This window comes from Lonchura striata, chromosome 4 (assembly GCF_050655825.1).
Source record: "Lonchura striata isolate lonStrDom1 chromosome 4, ASM5065582v1, whole genome shotgun sequence".
NCBI lineage: Eukaryota > Metazoa > Chordata > Aves > Passeriformes > Estrildidae > Lonchura > Lonchura striata.
In genome coordinates this window covers 23,541,086-23,568,640 of record NC_140706.1, presented here as the reverse complement: position 1 = coordinate 23,568,640, position 27,555 = coordinate 23,541,086, and the positions used below count along the sequence as shown (strand labels likewise).

The window sequence follows — 27,555 nt, the reverse complement described above, 5'->3', positions numbered from 1 at the left end:
TCATCACCCTCATAATAAAAGTATTTTGCTTATGTCTGGGTCTAAATCTACCCTTTCTCACTTCAAAATCTGTTCCAGTTTCAGCAGGTACTACTGCTCCTGTGTAGGGCTCCTCTTGTCTGGTACCAGAGCCAGACCCACTGTGGAATGAGCTCTATCTATGCCAGACAGAGTGGAGCTGTTTGAGACTGGGGGAGGTTGTCAGGGTGGATCAGACCCTGTGTTCCTCTATTTTCAATACTTTGTCCATGAGGTGTCACTGATGTATGTTTCCAGAGGAAAAAGTAGAAGCATTTCTGGGTTTTATGTGTATCTCTCCCACTGCTGTGTCATGGTCTGTAAGGTAAGAGGCAGACCTCATTGTTGATAAATGAATCTTAGTAATAAACCTGGTCTAGAAAGAACAATTCTCCTGATTCTGATACCCACATAAAATGTCCCATACTTGACTTCCTGCCAGAATTAGTTTTTGTATTTACATACACACTCTTCTGCATATGCAAGCAGAAACTGCCAGGCTTCCTTTTCCAAATGGTTTTCTGTCTTACTGTACTTGAGTGTATTTCAGCAGATTTGGATTGTTCAGGCAGTGTGTACTTGGAGGGTTTTTCCATTCACAGAGCCAGACTTGTTACCTCTTTATGAAAGAGGTAACCTTGTCTGGTTTAGCAGCACGTTTTGAAGTGACTAGCACAGCATGTTATAATAAAGAAATCTGCACTAGTGTCCTCTAGAAGACCTTAATTAGGCTAGCATTACTCTTCATCATAGTTCTGTTTACGCAAAACTATGGAATTTGAGGTTCTGCTTTTTAAACCATGGCTGTATCTTGAACCTTTTGCTAAGCTGTTTCAAGTCTCTTTCTAGATGTTATAATTAATGGTTTAGTTAAAAATCCTGTGAGGTTTTATAGCTAGCTTAAAAGCTTGCATTTAGTGCACATTTGTTAATACTCAGATCCATGGTGTTTTATTTCTTGTCCATTCATGTCACTTACTTCTCTCTGCAGTCTCCTCATGGTCCTGTCAGATACTGCTTTACATCAGAAACTATCATTTTCTGAGATTCCTACCTTTTATATCTCTCTGCTGCAGTCTTCCTTTCAGCTCATTGAATTGTGCGATACTTCAAAAGACAAGGATGTGGGAGATAGGATGCCACTCTCTGCTCTTGTGCACACTGAACCCTTATTGGTCTCCAACCAGGGTTTGGTATGTGTGCATCTCACCACCTGCCCATCATCTGGTTATCTTGGCAAACCCGTGCTGCCTGGGGAGGTGCATGTGGCAGTCCTTGCCTTCTCCTTGGCTGGGTGGGCAATGCAAAGCAGACTTCATTTAAAATGCATCAGGGACTATTGACTGACAGACCTGCTCTCAGACACCAGTGTGCCTGTTGTGGCTGGCCATGTTACTTTGGAGAAGTTCAGATTTGGTAGTTACTAGTGGTATCCACAGAGCAGTCCAGTACGAGTTCTTTTTGCATTGAATTGATTTTGTAAATGACATCCACATTAATACTACTATGCATAGTGCACTACTTCAAAGAAAGAAGGGCAGTGCAGATGGATAAGGTAGTCTTGCCCTGGTAACTACAGCTATTTTAGAATTAGGAAGAAAAAATTATTTTACCTGAAATTACTTGAAGTGTTGTCTTCTTTGGCCAGTAAATGTCAGTTGCTTTGGAGACATAAAAAACTTGGATCTTGTCCAGCTGTTCTTGCTCTTTTCCTCCTCCTTATTTAGCTTTATGCCAAGAAACATGTAATCTCTAATAACTCTAGCATGAGAGCTCTATTTTCTTTTATTTTTTTTTAGTCCACATTTTATGTACACATGTACATCCTGTTAACTTTTAAATAGGAACTGTTTGGAATTAAAGCTGAGTAGTAGTGATGAAACTCTGTGCTTGATTCCATGGTGTAAAAGCTTAAGAGTAGTTCGGATTTTTGGAGAAGGGGTCCCACCTGCAATGAGATGAATGGGAAGCTGGCAGATGTTCTTGGTTGCTCTGAACTGTGTGAGGAGGGGGCCAAGCCCAGGTTTCCAACTGACTTCCACTACCTCCCATGTAAAACTGATTGTTATGACTTAACTATCTCTAAGTACATGGTTGGAAAAACATAGGTTTTGAAACACAGCTTTCCAAAAATTTCTGTGTAGCCAAAACTTTTCAGGAGCATTAGAGGGATAGTTCAGCATTCATTTTTAGTGGCCCACAATGTCTTATTTTATCTCAAAATGCATAGTCCCTATCCTGAGAACTAAAGCTGTATCACTTTATTAAGTAAAACATCACACCAGAGGCCATGTATGTGGTGAGCTTGATGGTGGCTAGAGTTCAATTTGATAACAGCACGCATTCATGTGTTGCTTTGATTTGGCTGCACATGAACCTTAATTTTCAGAGATTCATATCTGTTCTCTATTCAGATGTTAAAAGAAATGTTGAGGTAGCTTCCAGCAATAAAACTAAACTGACCAGCTTTCCTGTGAAACTTCCAGAACTTCCGGCTTCTGTTCTGGCTTAAAATTTATGGTGTTAAAAAAACACCCTTTCTTCTGTCATTTCCACAGCTGATTTTAGCCTGAATGTGAAAACAAGGAAACATTGTAACAGTAACAGATTAACACTTTAAAATCATCGTGATAACTTCGATTTCTAATGAAAATCGTCTCAGGTTTCTCATTTTGTTTTTATTAAAAAAAACTCAAAGTGTCTTTATGCCTGCCTGTACTTCACATATTAAGATCTTGGTGCATACATATATAGATAGAGAGAGGAAAAATGAGTGTAGGAAAAAACAAGCAGACAAATAAAGACAAGTTTTCTCTAAAAATTACATAATTTGAGGAACAGATAATAAAGTGTATGTTAGTGTGTGAATGCTGTCTTGATGTTCATTACGCAAGCATAACTACTGAGATCAAATTGTGTTTGCAAATTGTGTTTGAGCGTTAATCAATAATTCTGTACACACAGGTCAAATATTTTCCAGCTCTTAATTAGTTTCTGCATATGGTGTGCCGATGGTACTCATCATCATAAAATCATTTTGGTTGGTGAGGATCCCAAGATCATCAATCCAGCACTTAGCACTGTCGAGTCCACCACCAAACCCAATTTCTAAGAACCACATCTACACGCCCTTTTAATGCCTCCAGGGACAGTGGTTCCATCAGTTCCCTGGGCAGCCTATTTCTTGCAAAACAACCCTTTCAGTGAAGAAAGTTTTCCTAATATCCAATATAAATCTGCCTGGCACAACTTGAGGCTGTTTCCTCATGTCTGATGATGTATTACCTGGGAGAAGAACCTGACCCTCACCTGGCTGCAAACTCCTTTCAAACTTGGTCTTCTTGTAGAGAGTGAAAAAGCCCCCATGAGCCTCTTTTTCTCCGGATTAAACAGGCACAGCTCCCTCAATGGCTCCATGTAAGACATGTGCTCCAGCCTCTTTGCTAGCTTTTCTGCTCTTGTCTGGACAGCATCTCATACAGTCTTTCTTGTAATGAATGGCCCAAAACTGAACCAAGGACTGGAATTGTGGCCTCACCAGTGCTGAGGACAAGACAATGACTGCCCTGTTTCTGGTGTTTTTCTAGCCACTCTGTTTCTGATACAAGCTTGGGTGTCATTGGCCACCAGGGCACACGCTGGCTCATGTTCAGCTGGCTGTTGACAGCACACCCAGGGCCTCTTCCACTGGACTGCGTTCCAGCCACTCAGCCCCAGCCTGCTGTGCTGCAGGGGGTTGTTGTGACCCAGGTGCTGGACCCAGTATTTCGCCTTGTTGAACCTCATCCGGTTGGCATTGGGCCATTGATCCAGCCTGTCCAGATCCTTCTGTGAAAGCCTTTGTGTCCTCCAGTAGATCAATATGCCCACCTAACTTGTGTTGTATGCAGACTGTCTGCAAATGCACTTCATCGACTTGTCCAGGTCATTGACAAAGATATTAGACAGAGCTGCTCCTGAGCTCTGGGTGCCACCACTTGTGACTGGCTGTCAGCTGGATGTAACTCATCACCCCTCTCTGGGGCTGACCATCCAGCCAGTTTTCTACCTGAAGAACAGTGCACCAATCCAAGCAATGATCAGCATCTCCAGGAGAATGCTGTAGAAAATTGTATCAAAGGCTTTGCTAAAGTCCAGGCAGACAACATCCACTTCCACCATCTCTCCAAACACACAGCTTACAATCTTATGGTAGGATGTTTCTACCAAATTGTAGCCAACATGCAGCAAAAGGATGGGAAGGTAAGATAATGAAAGCTAAGTTTTAACATCAGGGAAGGAATAAGAAAAGGGTTAAAACAGTAAAATAGTTGTTAGTATTTGATATGTAAATAAGTATAATGCCTCAAGTAGGTTTTATTTATTGAGTTTAAAGCTTGGAAGCAAGCTGACTTTAGATGGTGGTGTTTATGGCAAGATACAAATTCAATAATGCGGACCAATTTGCTGTCTCACTCAGCCAAGTGTTGGAATTTTTCTTGTAGTGATGTCCCCCCCACCTTCTGCACTTGGTTGCTGTGGAAGGATTATCTGCATTGCACATAAATGTGCTGTGGCTATGGAGGAGATCTGAGCTGGTTTTATGCCATCTGGCTCAGTACCAGGAGCAATGTGCCTGAGCTTGGGCAGCAGCGTGCAGCCTTGGCAGTTTGGGCTGGTGCCATCTCAGGGATGGATCTCTGTGCTTTAGAGTCAGCATTGGTGATGTTCCTAGTGTACTCCTGTACACTTATATTACTCTTACTCTGTAACAATGTATTTAAAAGAAAAGGCTTTCTAGATTAAAGAATAATAGTCATCACTTGCAACACCAGTCACCCAACCAGGTATTTTGTCCTTTGCATCTTCACTTTTTAATGTGAATAAATTTATATCTAAACAACAACACTTGGACTCTACTATAATTTTTTATAGCACTATATATATAGTGAATATATATATATGAAGGTCTTTAAGCCTTACTGTTGTATAAATTGGCTTCAGGTTTCTATGGGGAAAATAATGCTGATATATTAATCAAATTTAAGGGATTACGATGAAGAGGAAGTTAAATGCTGGGAATAATGTGTTTAAATTGCAGGAACACACTGTTGTATGGAAGATGTTAGGAAACAATCTGTTCTCTGTTACAGTTTTAGAGATCTCAGTGAAAAAGAGGACCTTTGTGTTTTTACACACCCTGAGGAATGCACTCTGGTAGGTGGGGTACCTCTGAATGCTTTTAACAGCCTAATCAGTGCCTAAACAAAACCACCCCATAGGCTGCTTTCTTAGTGAAAGGACTATGCTTGTGTGGTATGCATTTCTGGCTAGATTCAAGTAAGGGTTTTTTGGAGGCCTTTTGCATTTTTTGTGGTAACCCTCTGAAAAAAATATTTGGAGAACACACCCCTAAGGTGTTCCTAGGTCTTCTCATTTGTCAATGATCTGTTTGAATGTGTTTAGAAGAAAAGTACTTGACTACCTTTCCAAAGTGCACCTTTGACTTATTCCTATGCTCTGCATATTTAGTACAAAGAAAATACTAATGCAATGTGCTCTTAAGGTGCTGTTTGACAGCATAAACTGATAGTTTTGGCAATGCCTTTGTAGTGCCTTTGTAGTGAAACTTCAAGTGTTAGACTGCAGTGTTTGTGGCATGGGTTGCTGTGTAGTCGGACTTTTATATTAGAAGCAACTGGATGTGTTTGTGATTTCTGCAGAGAGTAAGCAGTCTGTTCTCTGGGGGGAATTTTCTTGATTAACTGTCAGACTCTTAACTTTCCAAAAGACATCTCTTATCTGATGATAGAAAAGAATGCTTGACTGTTCAGATTTGTGCTGAGAAAAAAAGAAGGAAAGCTCCCTGTTCCCCTTTGTGCCTTGGGGTGGCCAGGCACCTCAGACTTGTGCAGCATGCTGAGCATCTCCTCAGCTCTGTGTGCTTCCCTGCTGTTGCTGCATTTCCCAACTAGCTCTTTCCTAGAAATGGGTATATGTTCCTTTCTAGCTAGCTTACAGTCCTGCAGATATGCTGACAGAATTATTTCAATAAAGTGGAATAGTTATGCTTTAAAGATACTTCAGACTATAGAAGATTCTAAATTTCTGTAATGCTAATATATAACTGTAGCAGCTTTATGGTGTCTACCATAGACTTTTAATTTTTTAGGTGCTTTTTCTGAAATAGAGAGGGACTATTGCTGCCATCTGATTCCCCATTCCTTGGGAAACTGTGAACGATTGAGTATGACCTTGAAATCCAAACACTTGCTGCAGGACAATGCAGCAAAAATTCCTTATGAATACCTGTGTTCACATTGGGTTTTGTTTGCTGTTGTGGGCATATTTGGAGGTGTTGCAGGCCTAGCTTGGGTTTTCTGTGGTTATTTTAATTTCACTTTACTTTCTTCTGTCTTTCTATTTTGCTTATTTACTTACAGAGGCCAAACATTTAATATCTGTGTCAGCCAAGCTGTGTAGATGTGCTCCCCTTTCTTTATATCTGGATACTAGAGATATTTTTCCAGGAAGGTTTTGTGCCCTTTATTATGTAGAGCCACAGGAGCTGCACAGGGATTTTCAATGTGTTTCTGCATCCTAAGCAACTGCTTATCAGTGACATATGAACTCCATGTTAAAAGGAGTATTGACTGGTTCACATATCAAGTTGTTGGATTACTTGTTTGAACAGAAGGAGCATGAGCTTGATCAAAACAAATTAAAAATCTAGATAAAATATACTGCAAACGGAAGAGAAGAGAGTTGTTTTAAATACCTTAGTCCTTTTAGAAACATTTAGAGCAAAAGCTATCTGAAGTCCTGCCTCCTTATTCCCTTGCTCTTCTGAGCATTTTGCTCTGTGCTGGCTGCATTCCTTCAGTAGCAGCCCCTGTGGATTACAGTGCTGCCTGCCAGCATGGCAGAACCTCAGGGTGGCCAGGATGACAGCTGGGCCATTCAGTCCATTTTTTCTGGTTTTCTTTAGTTTTCTTTGTTTGGTTGGTTGGTTGGTTTTGGTTTTGGTTTTTTTTTCCAATGCATGTTACAGTGTTTTCTCTTATGATGATTTCTTTGTTTCTGTGCTTCCTATCTGTGGAGAAAAACTATTATGGATTTGTGGAGTGTTTTTCCTCCATCACCTCACCTTTGGTGTTCAAAAGCAAGTGCCCTTGCACAGGAGTACCGCTGCAGTATTGTGAGTAGCAGGAGGCTGGCTTGTAATTGAATGAACCAAAAAGGACTGGGTTTCCCCCCACTCTGTTTGGAACATTTGTGTATGATGGTGAACTGCTCAAGACACTTTACTGACATGCATGTGTTTAGTTAGTGAAGGAAACTGTGATGGTGAAGTCTGGAGCACGGGCTGAAAGCAGGGAGATTCCGTCCGGACTCTTGTGTTGCTGTGGCAGTGACCTTGCTCCTGCTGTGACGTTGGGAGGCCACAGCCATCTACAGCTGGGTTCAGCTTGCTCTACTCAGACAGAGCGAGGCAGTATTAATGTGGTTGGACCTGCCCAGCGTCCCATAGCTCAACAGTGCTGTTTTGGGTGGCCTCACACAGGGTGATTCTGCCTTATTAGTGAGAAGGATGCTGTGGAGGATTCCTGTCATTCTTGCGATGGAAATTGGTCTGTGTTTTCACAAAACAAAGCATTGCTGTTTATAATAAAAAACAAAGGTGTGCAATCCAACAGTGCAGTCTAAACTACTCTTGATTCTTGTCCTTGGGACTGTTCTTGCTGAGGTGGGGTATCAATGTCTAGAAGCAGCTGTTTCCTTCACTATGTGATGGCTGCTGGTGGCTTGTGTGTTTTGGATCAAAGTGTAAGTCAGCATATGGGTGTATGTGTGTGTGATATGTGTATATATATGTGTATATATATATATATATATATATATATATATATATATATATGTATGTATTTTTATTTTTTTTCTTAAAAAGCGTCTGGGTGCTTCTTTCAGTTCCTGATCTACTTGCTTCTCCTGCTGTTTCTGAGCTCCAGCAGGGACAGTCTGGGTCTAGTCATTAAATATGGGATGAATAGAGCTGGTCATTCATGGTGTGTTTTGTGAAGATGCAGTAGCAAAGGCCATGGAGTCAGGTTGGGAATCACTCTATAAGTACAAAAAGGAATTAGCTGGCTACAGTGACTATCCCTCCCTAGACCTTAGTCAGCGTGCAGCATGGTGAGTACACAGGAGGTGCATTTTTAAGCTAGTGTAGCCAAGCACAGGACTGGTTGAATACACGGGGATGCTTCAGAGTGGCTTCTCTGAAGAGAATGTGCTAGTGTACCAACTAAATGGTGAGTTGTGGTTCTTTAAAACATGACATTAAGTCACCAGTGTGCCCTGGCAGCCAGAAGGCCAATTGTGTTCTGGAGTGTATACAGCATCACCAGCCAGACAAGGGAGGGGATTGTCCTGCTCTTGTCTGCACTGGTGCAGTCTCACCTTGACTGCTGTGTCGGTTGTCACAGGAGGATGTAAAGCTGTTAGAGAGCTCAAAGAAGGGCCATAAAGATGATGAAGTGTCTAAAGGGGAGGTCTATGTGAGGACCAGCCAAAGCCACTTGGTTTGTTCTTGCAGGAGACTGAGATCTACAGCTTCCTCATGCAGGGGGGCAGAGGAACAGGTGCTGAACATTTTCTCTGGTGACCAACAATAGGACCTGAGGGAATGGCATCAAGCAGAACCAAGAGATGTTTAGATGGGATATTAGGAGAAGGTTGGTGAGGGTGGTTGACCATTGGAACAGGCTCCCCAGAGAAGTGGTCACACCACCGAGCTTGACAAAGTTCAAGAAATGTTTGGACAATGCTCTCAGGCACATGATGTGATTGTTGGGGTTGTCCTGTGCAGGGCCAGGAGTTGAATTCCAATAATCCTTGTAGGTCTCTTCCAGCTCAGGATATTCTATGATTATATGACTTACATGAGTTAACATGTGCAAGCACAGAGTGAGGAAATATTTGAGACCTTTGCAGTGCACTTTGCAGAATACAGATACTTTAGCATAGCTCATACTAAGAAGTTTCTAAGGCAAGATTTGCTGTGGTGAGTGTTTTTTAGGAGGCTTGATGTGGAGGTGCAGAGATGAACATGCTGCAGTTTTTGTTGGCAAGGAGCCTGCCTCTGGCTGACACATCGCTTGGGAGGCAATTGTAACTTCTCCCTTTTTGAACTGGTTAGTTACATTAGATAGGACCATGGGGGAGAAGATGAAGTACTCTGTATTCCTTCAGTGATGTTGAAATTAATGGGATTTATTAGATCAAGGGAGGGATATAAGCCACAGGTAGAAAATTCCTGTTCTACTGTATCTAACAAGCTCTTGTTTTTCAAATTTATTACCCTGTGTAATGTTATGCTTTACTAGTCTGGAGTAATTTTAGTGAAACTGAGTGCTCATTCAATGGCTTCTGCACCCAGTGAAACTAGGGGCTTTGAAGGTGCTTTCTGTTCCACAGAACTTCTGTTCTCTTTAATTTTTTTTACTATTGCCTACCGTTGCTCTTGCCATGAAGTGGTATGCTAAAACAGGATGCCTCTGTTTGTGCTCAGGCACCACCATTTTGGGGGGTGGGAGAAGTTGGTGAGAGGGATCAAGTGGCTGGTGCTTACAGGCCCCTGGGGGAACCAGGCAAAACGGTGCCCATTCATGGGGCTCTAGTAGTAAAAGTGTACTTTCCCCAGTGCTTCCCTGCTCTTTAATTTTGGCTCTGCGAGTTGTCCAAGCTGCAGAGTGCCTGGCTCTCAGTTAGAAAGGATATTTTGGGTAGTTGGAGTGCCTCTGCCATCTTCTCTGTGCTTTTCAGGCAGCAATGAGGGCAAGGAGGGCTGTGCTGTGAGGCTGCTGACGACGTCCTGCTTGTCCCATCGCAAGTGTTGCTGAGCGCAGACTGGCCCGTGCTGGTCAAGCACTGCTGGTAGGTGTCTTTTGTCTTGTGCTAAACAGGTTTGGCAAATGGTGGCTTTTAAATGGTCCTCACTGGTGACCCTAGGTAGGTGCAGAGTGATTGCCTTGGCTGTCATCTGCTGCTGCCTGGCCATCTGTCTGGCTTCTGGGTAGTGGGAAAGGAACGTGGTCATGGAGAGCTCCTGCTGGGCTGCGTTCAGTGATTGCTTTCCTCTAGGCAGTTTTGGGCTGTCTCATGACTAAACCCTCAGTGCTCTTGCCAGAATGCTGTAGTTCTCAAAGTCCTGTGCAGTTTCACTTGGGAATTGTGGATGTATAACAAAACTCACAGGAGATGGGGACAGGATTTCCTCTTTCCTTGATAAAAATAGCTTTTGTTGAGGGATAAGTCACAATTCCCAAAAACTTAACTCAATGCACTGGGCCAAAATGGGCTTGCTGGGGAGCACTTGCTCCAGACTTGCCCATGAGATTTCAGAAGGTAGGGGGTATGGTACCCATCTCTGACAACCAAAATGCTTGGAAGAGAGTGGCCAGATGTGGAATGTGGGAGAGGAATATTCTGTAAAAATCATTTGTCATTGCCAGTGGATTAATTTCTCTGAGGGTTTTGGAAATTACTCATGGATATTTTGAGCTAACTGACTAGTGTCTGGGGCTGGCATTCTCTTCAGAAATCAAGACTAACAAAGGGAAGGAAGTGAATACCTGAGAATACATATAATTTTGATGTTGAAATGGACATACCTTATATTTTGGATGAGACGTAGATTTTTTTCCTGCTTTGCAGTCCCCACCTCAAAAGAAATAAATAATAATTTTGAGTTCTGATTATTTGCAAAACAGAGCAATTATATTCCTTTTCCTGATGTTTTATTGTCCCAAAATATAAGTAGGAGAACTTGATGGGAAAACCCATAACCAGGCAGTGTGGGTGCGGGAGCTGGTGCTACTCATGCTGGCCCTGTAGTGTTTACAGCAAGCACAATTTGCTGTTGGACCAGCCTGGCTATAGTCTGTTCTGGAGGTGTAGGATGAGTGTGGGCTGCAGTACATTCTCTGGCCCACTTTTCAAATTAAATTGGTGTGGTTTAATAGTGAGCATGCTTCCTCCCGTGTTAACAGTACAGTACCCCTGCAGCAGGTACTGGTTCTCACAATGTATGTGGTCCCTGATTCTTTATGTGACAGAGGGAGAACAAACTTGCTTGTTGCTTCAGTGGTTGCATTTTGACAGATGAAATGATGTAACAGCAGAAATCCAGTTGTCACAAGTTTTGCCTGGCGGGTGATGCATACTGGACTGGTTTTGTTACTAAATTACTTTAAAAAGGATAACTTAAATGAATTATTTGTTTGTTGCTACTTCAGAGAACTCCACCTCAAGTTAATATGAAAGACTTGGCTCTGAGTCCATAAAATGTTTGCTTGTTGCTTTTTCTTTCTTGAAAAAAGGTTGTAGTACTTCTGCTAGTTTGGACTATGGGGAATGAAAAAATTCAAAATATGAACTGCAGTCCTCTTACTTACTGGTTACCATAGAAATCTAAATAAAGAATGCTCTGCAAATAGTATAAATATACACTTTAACAGCTCTTACTTTCTTAAAAAGACATACCATTGTTCAGATTTCTGTAGTGACTGATCTGTAAGGGCTAAGGGCCACTGCACACATTCTGAATAAGATTGCTATATAAGTGCTGTATTCGTACTATTTGCAAAGTATTCTCAGTATCAGAAAACTTTTCTGTTACTGATTTTTGATATCAGTTTGTTGTTGAGACTGGCTATGGTAAATGAGATTAGAAAATGCTGCTCTGCATTCATGGTGAGAGCTGCAAAATACTTAAGACTTTATGAATTATGAATGAGTCACCTACAGAACTGTTCCTATTATTCCAGCAAGAAATGTGACCCGGTGACATGCAGAGCAGCCACCTTAAAGCTACAGCCAGAAACTCAGGAAGCAACAAGATGTCTCATTCTCTCTCCTGGTCTGGCTTTCTCACTCAGCTTGTTGCGTAGCCTGAGGGTGGGGAATGGAGGTGAGATGGTTTTTTGTGTGTCTCTGTCCTCTACAACTGGCATGGTCTGACACACACCAAGTCAGTTTGCGGCCTTATATCTTTTTAGGAGCTGAGATCTGTTGCAGAGTAAAACTACTCCAGGTTTCCTCCACTATCCTTAGGAACATGTATTATGCATTTCATACCTGGTGGGACTTGATGGTGTTTTCAGGCGTTTACATTGTTTTCAAAGTAAATAGTGAGACATTATTTTTGAAGAAGTCATTCTGGTTGATCAGTTTTCTTCTGTATTCACTCACCTTATATAATGTAAATCACTTTCATAGTCCATTGCTGGTTCTTTTTCTTAACTTACTTTTTTTTTCCTGGGGCTGCTTAGCTGGTAGTAGTAGCTTCCTTGCAGAAAGATGTAAGAATTTTAAATGAGTTTCCATCTGCTGTTGGTTTTGAATTAGAACAGGAATAAAAATGCTATGCATTTTTACAAAGAAGAGATTTTTTTTTTTTTTGGTGATAAGTAAAAAACTGACTTGAAGAAGCAAAATAGCCAGGTCACCAAGTCATGGCCTTACATCAGTATGCAGCTTAGTGAAACCAAAATCTGCACTACGTGGTGCATGTGCAAACTGGGGGGTCTGTGGGAAAATCAGAGCTGGTAGGGCTTTCCAACAGCTCCCTCAGCAATGTGGCTATATGGCTGAGATGCTGTGCTCTTTCAAGTTTCTAAGTTAGATCTACTGGTCTTTGGTAATTAATCCAAATACAGTTCCCATGTGTACATCACATTCTGGACTGGATCATTCTGTGCACCACTTTTTTGGGTGTTGGTATTCCAAAATCCTGGTGCAGGTTTGGAGAAAACTAGGCATCAATTATGGATGGGGAAGTTAGTGTTGATTTCTTGAATTTTTCTTTTTTTTCCCCCTCTTTCTCACCACTCCTTTTTCTCACCTGGCCCCAGCAGCTGTGGCTGGATGAGGTGGTTGGCATTTCTATCTGGGTGTGTGCTGAGGCTTTTGCAGAACTTGGTTTTGTGGTATTTGTCCGGAACACGTGGATACTGTTTTAATGAATGGGACGAGGCTCCATGAGAGCAGGGTTTAGAGGTCCGCTCTTCTTCCTCAGTGACATTATTTGGTGCTTGTCTGTTGCTGTCCTTCAGCTCTGTGCTCTGCATGGTGCAGAAATGACCACGGAAGGTGCTTCGCCTTTGTGCCACTCTAATCTGAGCAATGTGCTTAGCCTGAGGTGCCTCCATAGGGAAACCACATCGCTTCCTATGGAGGGCTGCCTGAATGTGCCTCTGGAAGTGAGGAGGAGCAACACAGTGAGGAGTCATTCACATGGCTGAGACCATTTCCTTTTGAGGTCAAAAGTATCTGGGGGACATATTTAATAGGCTTTTTTTTGATGTTTCAAGTCTTTTTTTCTTGATGTCCTGCCAAAAAAGAAATAGTTATTTCAGTAGTAATTTTGAAAAATCTTTGTGATAAGAAGCTGACCTGAACTCAAAGTGATTTTTTTGATGGATCTGCAATTTTGCTCTTTTTGTGTGTCCCACTTTCTAAAAACCCATATTCAGCAATTCTGGTGACTGTTGGCTGTGTTTTTAGATGCTTGCAAAACCAGTAAATGGTGGAATTTTAGCTAAGCAATCCTTTCCTTAGATTTGTGCTAATATGGCATTGCATTTCTTTTCCTGTACTAACTCATCAAAATTGAAGGAAGTTCTCACTAATATTATAAAGAAAAGTTGAATTTACATAAAACACTAGAGTTGTGTTGTATATAAGTTACCCAAGTAATTATAGTTCAGTGCACAAATATATGTAGCTTGAAATATACTTAATTGCAATGGAAACTATTTCAGCTGCAAACTAATAGTATGCTTTTTTGATTTCTGATTTATATCTGGTGCTTGACAGCTTTAGCTATTATCTCTACTCTGTTCCCCTTTTTCAAAGGAACAGAGATTCACAGAACAGCACAGAATTGCTAGATTGGAGACTGGAAAATAAGGAGAAAATGTTAGAAGTCCCCAGCTTCTGGCAGGGAAGGTCAGTGTGATACTGGGCAGTACTCACAAGCCATGTCCAAGTACACAGGATGTGCCTTAGTGTGGTGTTGAATGGGGAGGTGGAGTTATGCAGCTTTCAGAGAAACAATACTACTTATTTCTGTATTTGTTTATTTTTTAATTGCCACAACTTGTAGTGTAAAGTGAAATCACCCAGCTTTGCAGCCTTGCAGCTGTATGTAATCCATCAAGTTTGGAGCACTTGAAAAAGAGCTTCAGCTGTTTGGGTACACTGGGAGAAGAGTTCGTATAAACAGAAGAGCATCCTTTTAGCCAAATAGATCTGAGTAAATTGAAAATAAAAATGAAATGAAAATTAATGTTACAGCTGAGCCAGTGAATTACTAGTGGAGGAGGCAATCCTTATTCTTTGAGTTTGTTTTGTGGGATTTCTTTCCCCCCGCATGTTGTATGATGTGGCCTTGCCCTCTTGTTTCAGCCAACGCTGTGGCTTGATTTTATATAACACCAAGTGTGAGTTATATACATGCTTAGATTCACTCTACTCCCTGTGGAGGCTGCTTGAAAGGGTGCCAAACCAGGCTCAGGAAGATCAGGAGGTGTGAGAGAAAAGGTTGCCCTGAGCTTCCTGTGGTCAGGGAGGCTCAGGATGGCCTGAGCCATCTGGTGAGTGGGTGAGTGGGAAACCTGCTGAACAGAAGCTGTCTAGAAATCCAAACTAAAGCATTTCTAAGAAAAGGGGAGAAGGACCTATTTGTTGCAGAGGAGCAAAACTTGTGTAGTTCTATTGTTTCACAGGGCACAGTGATGTTGGATTTTTGGTGCCTTGGGTTGTGTTTTTTCAGAAACATCAAGACTTTATTGCAATAGGGAAGAGATCTATCTTGCCAGCTGGAATTACCCAAAATGAAGAGAGGCATGAAATGCACTAGTGGGTATTCATCTCCATTCATCTTCATAGAAGATAAAAATACAGCTTTCTACTCTTGAATCCTTAATATTTTGCTGTGCATATCACCATTGCTGTTGTTCCTGATCTCTGCCTAAATCAGATATTGCTTGTTTTATGCCTGTGTTGTGGGTGTGAATTCCCAGAGGTGTTAATCCTCTGAGTTTCCTTTCAGAGGTGATGAGGAAGCAGCTGATCCCTGCAGCATGCTCCAAGAGACAGTGCTGTGAGAAATTGCTTCTTGCCTCTAACAGAACCTCCAGCAGCAAATGGTTACTGAACGTATTTTACTCACCCTGTTTGTGTTCCTTTGACAAAGTAGATATATACTAATTATCCTGTTGTGATTGCATGGTGCAATTTTCTTGTTCATTCTGTGCCACTGCTGGCTTAAGGACCTTTGACACTAGTTTGGCCTTGGGTTTTTGCAGACATCAGAAATCTGTCAGAAAAGAAAATGCTGCAAAGCAAGAATAAATGTTTCTAATACTTCCCTAGCATAAGCATCAGCAGTATAAAGCTCCTGTGCTGTGGAAGACAGCTGCAGCTGGTGTGGGGGTTAAATCAGTCATCACACTGACAGCTCTTTTGATAGCTGGGCCTGGAAGTGGAATACTACAGAAGCAGCATCTCCAGAGAGAACAACATGTGCATGAGCTCAGGCCTTTCACTTTCTTCATGGAAGAGTTATCCTTTCACAGGGCTTTGTATCAGTGTTAGATGCTTTTGAAAAGCCTGTACAAGTAGATAGTTGTTCAACTATCAACATTGATCATTATTTAGTAATTGCAGGTATTGTCGTGTAAGAACTGGGTTATTCCTGTAAGACAACAAGCAACTTCTCCTGTAGCTGCTATGGGGAAAGTGTGATTCATGACACCTTAACAATTGATCAGTCTAAGTCTAACTCAGTCAACTTAGTTAGCTGCATGTTTGCTCACAACTCAGCCAGTGTAGCAATGTGAGTGAAGATTAAACCTGCCCTGTTTTGAGACATCTTGCTGAGGGAAGTTGCTCCTTTAGATTGCTATGTTGAGCACTAGTGAGCTGGTGCAGTAGTTATGTGAAAGGCTATCTCTGACTCTTACATGGTCCAGTCACTGACTCAGATGTATACATTACCTTGTATTTTGTAAATTCTTCAGCCTCAGATTTATTGTTGTTCAGAGCTGCATTCCACCAAACAGAGCAACTAAAAGGATTGCTTTAGAAGAAATGCAGTGAGGTCAGGGCCATTTGTAGACCTTTGGGTTTTCTGTGAGTTAAGATTTATTCTAATATTAACTTTGGACTTCACTCAAATGGAGATATTTATTGCTTGCTTATTCTTATCCCTTGGAATGTTGAAGTTATACGGTAGATTTGTTCTTCTATTAGCTAGCATAAATTGCTGCTTTGTTTATCACGTAAAACAAGCAATCTTTATGTAGATGCTTTTTGTTTGTTTTGTTATAAAGGGCCTGAAATTAAGGAAACCATAAGAACACAAAATAACTGTGCAGCTGAGGTCTACTGGTAATAATGTGTGCTTGTGTATTATCTTTTGTCAGTAGCTCTGGATATGTTTTGCAGACTTTTGGCAAGCCTCTACTGTCTTGGAAATTAGGAGTTAAGAATATTAGAAGATGCTAAATTACAGCAGTAGGTGACAGTAGGTTCTTCACTCAATTTGCCTGCATAGTGTGGGGAGGTTTGGCTGAATTCCTGGTCTTATCTTGTGGGGGCTGTGGCGTAAGAATGGTTAGTCTTGAGTCTTCTCTGACTGTTGAGATAGTTTTATTTGTGAGTAATAGGTCACTTTGGTTTTCTTTGTGTCTTTTCATGTCTCCTTTACTGGTTTGTCACTTCTTTGGATCTATGGTTCTCTAGTTTGGAAGTCATGGAACTCCTCCAGCTCTGTGTTTTTGCACAGGCTATACCTCAACTGAGGGTCTCCAAGCATCAAAACAAGTTATTAATACACTTGTAAAGGGTGTTACAGATTCTCTCTTCCAAGTTGTTCTAAGACATCTGTCAAGAAGCCACAGGTACTACATGGGGTGGTTGTGATTTTAAGTCAGTTTGTAAATCACCTTACTATCAGCTTAAGCAATTTGTATAAGGCCCTTCTCCTTGTAAGTAGTGAAATAAAATCCTAGATCTCTGTACTGTTACTCTGTGTTTAGCCTCAGCTATGATTTTTCAATGGCTTATTTTAAAGAAATCTTGTAAATGATGCTGGTTCAACTGATAGGTAAAAAAATAAATACAGATGTTTGTATTACAGAAGTTATATTCTAATTAATACAGCTGTATGGTTGCAAGTGTTTGCTTTTACTGTACTTGAGTGGGAGTGATTCAGCCTAAGGAGTCTGAGGTTTGTTATAATTTCTGTTGTTCTCTCTTATTGTGCAAATGAAGGCAACATAATCCTTGCTAAAAGCACATCTCTGAGCAGGAGATAGAGGGTTGAGAAGCAGGTTTTAAGTGCAAAAGAAGGATCTGATCTTTCCACGATCAGGTGAAATAAAATCACTTGTTCAAAATCATTAAAATATCCATCTTTTCCCAACTGTAATAACTGTTCTTATGTTTAATTTCCTTCAGTAATCACCATCGCTTTTTTCTTTTTACATAAAACTTGATTACCACCTTTACCTTGATTATCCACAACAGGGCCCTGTTGTATCTATGTACTGGTGAATAAGCTGGTCTGTGTCATGGGGAATGTCAACAGTGAAACGGGGTGTGTGTGTGTAAGATTTCTTTAGATACAGTTTCTAGATGTTATTTACTCACTAACATAGAAGAAAAGTGTTTTAAACAGTTATTTTTTAAAGGAAGTTCATTTGTTCTAAGCATGTAAAGGCAGTATAGAGTTCTAAATATTTGTTATTTTGTATCTTTGTCAGGTAAAGACAACCTTTGACTAAATTGGCCTAAATTTTACCATTGGTCTTGTTTTGTGCATCAGAAAATTGATGTTAATTGCAAAGCAACAGTTTTGCTTTTGGAATGGAGAATGGTAAGCAAAATTTTTAGTCACTATTTAAAACCACCCCTTTCCTCTCAACTGGAGAAAATGCAGCATATGTTTGGAAAGAGCAGACTGCTATGCTGTGTATTTGTATTTACAGGCAGATGTCCTTTGTTTAAGAATGAAGTTTTAAAATAGTTGGTTAGACTATCTGCAGTGTAAGTACATTTGGCTTCTCACTTGTTGGATGGCACTGGAGTTCAGAAAGGGCAGGAGAAGGCAGATGTGGTTACTGGCCACAGCCTGGGCTGCTGGGGTCTGGCAGTACCTTGGGCCTCTGTGTGCATGTATTGGGTATACATGGCAAGATTTTGGTAGTGGAGGGCTACAGGGGTAAAAAACAGAGAGATGATAAGAGGTTTTAATTCAAAGCCAGGAGCTTCCACCGTGTGTGACAGAGACAATGCCGGCCAGCTCCAAGAGGGACCCACCGCAGGCCAAGGCTGAGTCCATCTGTGGTGGTGGTAGTACCTTCGGGATAGCAGACAAGAGTGTAAAAACTCTGCAGCACCAGTAGCAGGCAGAGGATAGTAGTGAGAATGTGTGTTACCATTAATCTGGAAACCATATGTTACCAGTAGTGAGAAGATGTTACCATTTGGTAGCAGCTCTGCAGACACCAAGGTCAGTGCAGAAGTTGGGGGAGGAGGTGTTCCAGGTGCTGGAGAAGAGATTCCTCTGCAGCCCATGGTGAGGCAGCTGTGCCCTTGCAGCCCATGGAAGTCCATGGTGGAGCAGAGATCCACCTGCAGCCATGGAAGACCCCATGCTGGAGCATGTAGATGGCTGAAGGAGGAAGGAGGCTGTGACCTCATGGGAGGCCCATTTAGAACAAGCTCCTGGCAGGACCTGTGGTGCTGTGGAGAGAGGAGCCCACTCTGGAGCAGGATTGTTGACAGGACTAGGTCCTGGTGAAGGACCATGCTGAAGCAGCCTGTGCCTGAAGGGCTGTGCCCTGTGAGCAGAAACCCATGAAGAGCTGCAGCTCTTGGAAGGACTCAGGCTGGAGAGGTTTCTGGGGTTGTCTCCTGTGGGTGGGACCATGTGTTGGGGCAGGGGAAGAATGTGAGGAGTCCTTCTCTGAGAAAGAAGGAGCAGCAGAGATAACGTGGGGTGACCTGACTTCAGGCCACATTCCCAGTCCATTGGCAAAACTGTGGGAAGGAGGTAGAAAAAAATAAGAGTAAAGTTAAGCCTGGGAAGAAGGGAGGGATTGGGGGAAGGTGTTTGGTTATTTGATGTTATTTTCTCCATTTGATTTATTTCCTTAATCTGATTTAATTGACAATAATTTACAATTTCCCCAAGTGGAGGTTGTTTTGCCCATGATGAGGTGAGGGATGTCTGCCCACGATGAGGTGAGGACTGGTGAGTGATCTCTCCTGTCCATATCGTGATCCTGGACCTTTGTCTCCCTTGTGCTGTTAAGGAGGTCAGTGATAGAATAGCTTTGGTGTGCACCTGGCATCCAGTCAGTGTCAGTCCCCCCATAGAGACCTGTCTTTGGAACAAAATATACCAATTTGAGTGAAAAGAGTATTGTAATTTTCTTTAGAAGTTATGCCTTCAGAAGTCTTTTTGACTGTCAGCATTGATCTTTCTCAGAATCAGGGAAGAGAGGAGATGGTTTGGGTTAACTTTTTATTACCTGATAGCCTCTCTATTTTTGAGAAGCATAAGTAATTACAAATAAGAAATCAGAACATGCACTGAAACCAGGCCAGTGGCAAAATTCAAATTATTTAAAAGTGTTTTTCACCAAGGAGGGAAGTGGACATGACCCTGGCAAGGAAATGCTGTCTCCGGTCTGGGAGGGTCACTGTCTACTGCACTTGAGAAGAGTAAACATGCCACATGACTTGGGTAACATTTATTTCCTCTCTTGGGGTCTGTTTTATTTAAGCCATCATAATAGAAATCTTTACTTAGCTTATACAAAGCACAGTCTCTTTCCTGGTTGTCAGCATTCACAGAATTGGCACAGTTACTACAGCACTGTAGTCAGCCTGGTCTGCCATAACTTAGCTACTCCATTCTCTTAAGTTTGGAGGCTGTGTTTTTGCTGACTGTACCAGCCACATCAGAATTGTGTTAAGTTTAAGCATAAGTCCTCATGTGCCTGTGAGATGACCAGCAAAGAAGGATGTAGAAATCTAATGGTCTGAACCTCTGCAGTGTGAGTTTTGCATACTGGTATCCCTAATTAGGACTTTGTCTTCTGGAGTAATATTTCATTGAGTGTGGTAAGCTCTTAAAAGTATTCTCTGCTGCTTTAATACAGTGATCTTGCAAAAAGATGACCAGGAAAACCTGTGTCATAGGAATACTTGCTGAATAGCAATAACTGTTTTTTGGGGTTTTTTTTAATTCTCTTTGTTAAGGTTTAAACATACAGCAGCATGCCTGTGCTATAGTAATTATGGATTTTTTTTTTTTTTTTTTTTTGCTAAGTAGAAATAGGTTTGACTTTTTATTTATTTTAGCAGACTATCTTTAAAAGATAGTTCACAGGCTCCTTGTTGAAAGTACAGACAGAAAAGAAACAGGATAAGCTGGAAAGATGATTGGCAATAAATATGCCAGGAGATCAGATGTGGGTGATGACTAGCATGGACACACTGAGAATTTTAAGGCATCCTCTCAAGTCAGGTTTTTAAACAGATATCTGTCTTGGTATATTTTATGGGAAATTATTTTAATAAATTATTTGTTTGTACATTAATTTGTCTAAAGTTTTTGTGAATTTCTGGCTAAATGGATATGTGACTGAAAAGGAATGCAAAAAACCCACTGATCTTAATAATGAATACAGGGTACAGAATCTTAGCTCCACTGATTTCATTTGGAACAGTTTTTGTCTGCTAATTACTGCTATGAACAAAGTTTTCTTCTCAGTTACACCAAAGCATTCTTCATTGATTTAAGATTATGCCTAAATTATTGCAACTGAAAGTACCTTTGTGGCAGAACACTTCCCTGGTTTTTTGTTATATTTTCTTAACTTCAGCTGCCTTTGAACTATAATATTGGTGCTTTCTCAAGCTTTGTCTTTGTTTCTACTCTAATACTATTGCCACTGTTACATAAACTTCAATTTGCAGGGGTACTGTCATCTCTGTCAGGTAAATGCTTCTCTGACCAGGTATGCAGTGTATGGGGACTTGCGTGATGTTTCTCCAAGTGAAACCTGGTTGCTGCTTGTTGTACTCTGTCTCCTGAGTCTGCTGAAGCTCCCAGGACTCCTCCTGGGTATTGCCCAGCCTGGCTGATGTTTCTGACATAAGGTATTTCTTTTAAAATGCTTGCTACTGTGGGCAGTAAATGTCAGAAACTTCTAGATCCTTGGAGGGGGCTTTTGCGTGGCCGATGCCGAGATCACCCTTCCCTTTCTTTCCCAGGCTGCAAGGAGCAGGTCTGTCCCTGGGCCAGCTATTCATCCTCCTTCAGAGAATGAGGATGATCTATTTGGCTGTGCTGAAATTAGATCAGGATGTGCGGATTTCTGTAAGCTTCTGATGTTACCCCAATTAAATTTCTTTCTTTATTATTTTTTTATTCTTCTATTTTTAAGTACTGAAAAAAGAGTGGGCAGGGAAGAGCTGAGCACACTGGTTACGTGTCATCCAAACCATTAGTGCTGACAGTGCTCTTGACCTGTCACATGTGCCAGATGTGACATCTTTCAACAAAATTTAGAGGCATGGTGAAAGATTATGGGCATGGTTTCACATCACTTTGGACTGCTCCAAAATTAATGTTTTAAAAGCTGTTAACAGCAACTGTTTAAGGGTGTCAATCCATCTTCTTCGAGCTATTACAGCATGCCTTGTTGAATCTAGCTGTGGCCCCCTGTTCAATCTGTTTAATTTGAGGACCCAGCTGAAAACTAATCTCTCAAAGAAGATGCATCTTTGTGACATGTCTCTGGGATGAGGAGGTGGAGCCAGTCTCAAGGCTAAGTGCTGCTGAAAAGGACAGTCGGCTTAAATCAGTGTAGATGTAAAACTGTACAGTTACCATCACTCTGCTGGCTGTGAAACAGCAACTCTGACTTTTACTTTCTGCAGCTGAATGTACATAAAATGATTGCTTGTGAGCACTGTCTGTTCATACATGGAGTTTGACTTGTTTAGTACAGGGCTGTATTCTTATTTAAGTTCTGCCAGCTTAAAATTAAAGACTCTTCTAGCTCTTGTTTTTGCATATTTCAAATTTATACTGAGCTTAAATATAATACTAAATTTCACTGTTGCTTTTAACTATGGGGATAAGTTAACTTTAAATTGAGTTAGCTGGTCTTGCAGGCATGTAGATTGTGTGCCTGTGTCCATTCACATGCATACTTATACATATGTATATACACATATATACACTCTTATCTCTGACAGGAAGTCTTGAAGCTGCTAGTTCTCCCTCAGTAGCTCTGAGGATAACCAGCTTCCCAGGTGGCTAAACTGGAGTCATAAAATGGGGGTTATTGTTCTTGTCATTTGTGACTTCAGAAGAGATTGTAGATGCTTACTTCACATACTACTATCTAGCCACTTCTGGTGCCATTTAGGTTTTGAAGGGTCTGATATAGAATTTTAATGTTTTTGACTTTCAGGTGGTCCCATTTCAGCTGTCTAGGTTCAACCATGGCGTGTGACTGGTCAGGGATTTTGTTTCCTAGAGCTGTAATTCTCCACTTGAACACTAACAAGTTCCACTTGGAGGTGACTTGGTGGAAAATTATTTTTAAACAACAAAGAGTTTTGAATTTTATTTTCCAGTTGTGACACAGACCTCAGTCTAAGTTTGGTCATTAAATTTCCTTTGATTTATTGCAGGCCTCCTCAAGACCTTTATCAGTATTTCAGTTCAATTTGTTCTATCATATACTTTGCTTCTTGTTGTAGAGCACCTTCTTTTTGATTTCATAATACTTTACATCTTTCGTCACTGTTTAGCCAGAGAGGATCAATACATAGACAGCCCCAGAACTCTCCTGTCCAAGCCAGCTTCTAGCCTTTGTCAGTACTCATTTTAGAAGCTATCCAGTCCTGCTGTATTTCTTCAACGGGTTAGATTTTTTTGCTGTACTGATTAACTTAACTGTTTTGAGTAAATTTGACCACCTGTGGCTGTTGCTGACCCTACATTCCTGCAGTACCTCCAAGCAAAATGCTAAACATAGCTGGCATTCTTGAAAAGCTAGGACAAAGTACTGCAATACACATCCAGGGCAGTCTTTAGGGGGAAAAACCCCTGCTTCTTATTCTGTCTTAAAATCAATTTGAGCACACAGTGTTCAGAGATGAGATTCCTCTCATTGTGGTTATATTTGACTCCCCTTGGTGTCTTACTGAAATGGATGGTTCTGCATAAATTAGAAAAAAAATCAATGTAATTCTCTGGAATTGAGGCCTTAGATAAAACAGAGAGATGATAAAAGGTTTTAATTCATAGACAGAAATTATAGGGATCTAAGTGAGCTAGAGCAAGGCAATATTATTAGTGAGGAATTATTAGGGAATTTTATTGCTTCCTTCTGGAGCATCTGGTAACACCTGCTTAAATCAGGTCTGCTCTGAGATGGCATTCCTGTCTTTTAATGAAAATAATTTAGCAATGTACAGGCTATTTTACTGAAGACTGCAATATTGAAGTGAAATATTAATTTCTGTGGTTTGACTTTCTATTATTGACATGATGTATAAATATAAAACCATTTGACTGCTTAATTAAGTGCGTGAGATGTCCTGTAGGAAAATTTCCTTTCAATTCAAAGGAAATTAATTTAAAACCTTGTTGATTTAATACAGACATAGATGCTTCTTATGTATTTTGTAAACGAGCTTATTTTAAAAAATAGATAGAAACACAACAGTTGTTAATAAAAATCTAGGTCTTAAAACTTTAGGAGTGAAGACCTTGGAAAGAACATAAATGAATTTATTTTGGGCAAAGCAATATAGGTAATAATTGTTCTGCAGTGTTACTGTTGCTTTTCTATTTTAAAGTGGTTGTCTTTTGGAAAAGCTTCATAATCAATATTGGATTTGTATTTATGAGTAAATGCCACATCAGACTTGTGGACATGCATTGTAGTTCTTGGAGGTGTCATCAAACATGAGCAGAAGTTGTTACTGAGAAATTACTTTTTTTTTTTTAACATCTTTTTAAAGAATTGCTGATTGTGGTCTTGGGGCATGTGGTTGTTTGGATTTGATGATTTGTCTGCAACTGTTGGAAAAGATTTTTCAAATAAATTAAGAGTATGTTTGCATGTTTCAGGGTAGAATATGGTTAAGCTCAGAGGAATAAACTCTTGAAGCCAGTAAGATGGTAAAGGAAAACTTGGTATATTTTGGTAGAGGCATAGTTAATGCTGTTCTGCAGTTTGAGTCGTACTGAGAAGAATGGGAACTCATTGGTCCATGAAGGAAGCAAATGTAGGATACAGGACCTACTTCTCTGGTTCTTGTTATGGGACAGCCATTCTTTGAGTTTTTTCTTTGAGTAGTGGTTCTCTGGACCTTTCTGTACCTGATAAGTTTGTATCTTCTATCTTTTCAATTTCTCTTCCCTGGAAAAAGTATTTTATCCTGTTGTTTCTAGAATAGTTAATTATTCTTTTCTCAGGAGAAACTGCAGGATCTCTTCTGTCAGAAGCCTCAAGTTGGTTAAAAAAAAAAAAGACAGTAAAAACAGTAGAAGTAAATAAATTAGATAAGAAATTTTAGCCTCATACGAGTTTTTAAGACAGTAGGAAAAATGTGAGTGTTTTTTGAAGATGATTGGAAAATTAATCTCATTCTTTTTATCAGGTGATTGCACCTGATAACAGGGCTCCCTATAAGAGGTAGTGATTTGAGAAAATACTGCATAGCACTAGAACTAATGTTAAGTGAAAAAAAAACTGATAAAATATTTTACTTACTTAAGAGATCAACTGTAGATAGTGAATCAGCTCACCAATAAATGATGATTAATAAAGGAAAAAGGTAACTAAAGATTTTTTTCTGTTAACCACTAGTTCTTTTGAGCAAGAAATAATTCCAAGTAGTACTATCTGATCCTGTTTTGTTAAAAAAACAAACAGACCAAACAAAAAGCCAACCCAAAAGCCCCCAAACTCTTAACAGTTGTTATATTTGAGGTGATGGAGATAGAATTAAGGCAGAATCACTATTATAAGTAGCTATCAAACCTGTTCTATTAAGCATGTATGCAATGGTCTATTCCAAACCTTTCAAAGGCTTGCATAAACGTCTTCTAGCGTGGGGCAAAAAAATGCTGTAAATTTTTTTTAAAAATTTTGTCCCACAGCAAACTAGAGTGACAGAGAGACTTGTAAGGAAGATAAGATGATCCTTTTTTACAACTGAGCACATATAGGAAAAAAGTTTTGAATATGTTGCCCTGGTGTGCAGAATCAGTATGATTTCTGTTAGTACATGTTGTTGAAGTTAGAAATTCTTTATTGTCTTTTAGCTAGCTTTGAAGCTGAAATTCTGAGTTCTTGTAACAGCATCATTAAAGTTGATTATGACTGAAACTGGAGATAGACATGAGACTTTATTCTGTCTCTTTTTTCTTTTTGTTGCAGTTATTTTAGGCATGCAATCTAAGAGTCTGCCTGGGCATTAATGAATGCAGTGTGCTTTCTTGCTGCATCAGCTTTCCTATACAGATTTTCTTTGGTATATGAAAATAATGTCCAAGAAATAGCATGCAACAACACAGATGTGAGACAGAGATGTGCCCTTCCAATGGCATATTAGATCTTCAGTATGAGTGGATGCCCAGGTAAGGGAAAAGCTGTGTGAAGGCCAGCCGTGCTGGCAGTGGCTGACTAAGCAGCACACTGAAAGGCAGAGTGTGCTAGAGAAGCCAAGCTGGCATTGCCAAGTGCCTTGTGTCATGATACCTGTTGTCTCTGTGCCTTGCCCTGGTGTGATGGGTCTCATGAATGCTCTAAATCGAGCACTTTGTTGTGTGCAGCATAAGCTGTGGAAAGTACTGAAGAATATCAAGAAGGGTTGTAGAGAAGTATACAGTGGTAATAGTGGTATACAGTGGTAATAGTATTCAGAATAGGAATTAATAACTTATGTGACTTACTGGGAGAATTTGTGCCTTCTTTTATGGAGGTGACTTGCAAATTCAGATTTTCTTTCAGCTTTGCAGTGCACATTTAATAACCTGTCTTCATTAAGGCAGAGTTATAAGTGAAGGCTGAGTGTGGCTCTGTTTTAATTTATCTTAGTTTAGCTAATGCTTTGAGAATTATTGTCTTAATGGTGAGGAAAGTGCATCTCTTGGGAAGTGTCAACAAAGGACTACGTTTTTGGGGAAACTGTTCCTGGTTTATGGAGCTCTTTAACTGAGCAGATGATGTGATATTTTAATATGATCTTGTGAGAGGGTGCACTGCTTTTCTGTGTCCCTATTTCTTCTGTAACTGCTTGTCCTGGTTTGCTGGGTTTGACTTGTTAATGTATATGCAGAACCTGAGGTGAAGAGAGAATTACTAAAGAGCATGCTTGCGCCCTGGAGGGGGAAGGATGACTTAAGTTGAAGTGCTGCCTCCATATCCCATGGGTATGTGATGTGGTAGAGTGACTGGATCTCCTGCATTATTCATTGCCTCTAGCTTCTACTGTGCCGTGGGTGTTTATCACATGGATAGTTGTGCTGTGGGTTGCTGCAGAAGAGGTGTGTGTGTGACCTGAATACTCATCACCCACAGGTCTGTAAGTGACAGATAAAACCTGGTCTCAAGTATGGTGTGTCTGCTAAGAAGTCATGTAACTTGGAGATGTTTTTCTCCCTAGGCAGCTTATGGAAGAGCATCTTTAGTTGCTTCTAACCCTCATGGTTGGTCTCTGTCACATATATTAGCTTTCAATTCCTTCTTCAAAATATGATGCCTGTGTGAAAGTTACTCCTAAAATATACTTGAAAATTGTTTGGTTAGTTGTGCTGCACCCCCTCATGCTAAGAATAAGATTTTTTGAGAGAAATGCCAGACTGCTTTGTTTTCAAATATTGATTCAAGTTTTTATTTCCACTTTTAAGGCTTTTAAAATTCTTCTAAACTCAGCCGCTTAAGTGTTTTCAAAGCATACTTGTTTTGCTGCTGAAGTGCTATCATCAGATTGTGTATTGGGCTTTTGTGAGCTCTAAAATTTGGGTCAGGGCAGATGAGGAAACAGAAAATATGGCTTGATTGCCATCCGCTGGGGGGAAAATATGCTGCAGTGGTACTTGATTGAAGAGTTGCTGTTGATGATAACGTACCCGTGCTGATCGTGCTGTGCTTTTGGCATAACAGCCTGGAGACTGTCAGCCTCAGCCCAGGTGTTTGCTCAGACAGTTCTGTATTAGCAGGAATTGTCTGGTTCTTGTTGTGAGTCATGATTGCAATGATACTGAAAGCTGGAGAGGAGTGGACTCAGGGACAGAAAGGGGGACACAAGGCTTAGTTGTGCTGCTGGGACGATGCTCAGCACATTGCAAACCTGCTTCAGGCAGGGCCCTGAAGTGCTGGAGCTGTGTTCTGGATGTTTCTAAGCTGTCCCTGTTCCAATGGCTTTTGCATGTTGGATATATGTGTG

At 40.6% G+C, this 27,555-nt stretch overlaps 1 protein-coding gene across 17 annotated transcripts in view; it reads left to right on the top strand.

The window, feature by feature from the left end:
- Window positions 1-27,555, top strand: part of APBB2 (amyloid beta precursor protein binding family B member 2) — a 168,000-nt gene that overhangs the window by 24,574 nt on the left and 115,871 nt on the right. For 2 of the 17 annotated variants that reach the window (XM_077782813.2, XM_085577821.1), the window contains exon 2: window positions 9,823-9,933. The exons of 14 other annotated variants lie outside the window; for them this stretch is intronic. The gene's annotated coding sequence lies outside the window, so the exon portion shown is untranslated. Of the gene's footprint in view, window positions 1-9,822; window positions 9,934-17,828; window positions 17,942-27,555 lie in introns of all 17 variants that reach the window. One more of the 17 variants, XM_085577813.1, reaches the window with a different exon arrangement.